Here is a 954-nt window from a genome sequence, read left to right as displayed (position 1 = left end):
GACATCATCTCCTACTTATTGGTAATAATGTTGGTGACAGGTTAGTTAACATGTTATTGATCAGACAACAACAGGTCTGTAAAAAGCTGTGACCTGTGACTGTTACTATGGTTACCAGGTACTGTATATCAGGTGAATCCCTGGAACGTCCCACTAAAGAACCCAAAGAACCGAGAGAACCCTGAGAACTCTGACGCCCGCTGGTGAAAACATGAACTGAACTGTCGCTCTATGATTGGTAAGTCTGATGATGATGATGTCATCATCTGATGTCAGTGGACAGTGACATCACTCAGCCAGGCCTCAAAATATAACAAGTAACTTAAAATAACTTAAAACTTAAAATTAATTTACATGTTATGTAACTTAACTTAAAGTAATCAAACAAATTTAATAAAATAAAGGCCTAAAAAAATACATAATAATAAATAAATAAATAATCCTGTAATCTGAAATGGTTTAGTCTGTGAGACCTTAAGCCAGTTTGGCATATTGGAGACGTTCCTGTCCACTGGGGGGCGCTGGTCTCCTGGCTGAACTCTGTTGCAGGCGAGTGGCAGTGGGGGGACGACTTGCTCCGTCAGGAACATCTGAAAGCACCAAGAGAAGGGTTTTACTTCACCTGTCACACCTTCACCTGTGACACGACAGAACATGATTCATCTGCTTTAAGATTCACTGATGTCAGACAGTGACGTCGCAGTTACAGTGATGTCACCGTGATGTCACCTTGATGATGTTGTTTGGTAGCGCTCTCGGGCTGCTCATCTCTCTGACATGTTTCCTGAAGTTCCATCGATTCTTGCACAGCAGGTAGGAGCTGATCAGCTGATCCGACTGGACCGCCCCCTCAAAGTGCTTCAGACCCAGAACGATCAGCCTGCACAGAGGCATCATGGGAAATATGACAGTCTGAAACATCAACCAGTCTATGAACTGGATATCAGACTCAAA

Source organism: Seriola lalandi, unplaced genomic scaffold, assembly GCF_002814215.2.
Source record: "Seriola lalandi dorsalis isolate HSWRI2012SDOR001 ecotype SW California unplaced genomic scaffold, Sedor1 jcf7180002052503, whole genome shotgun sequence".
Lineage (NCBI taxonomy): Eukaryota > Metazoa > Chordata > Actinopteri > Carangiformes > Carangidae > Seriola > Seriola lalandi.
Note: the sequence above shows the minus strand (reverse complement) of the source record.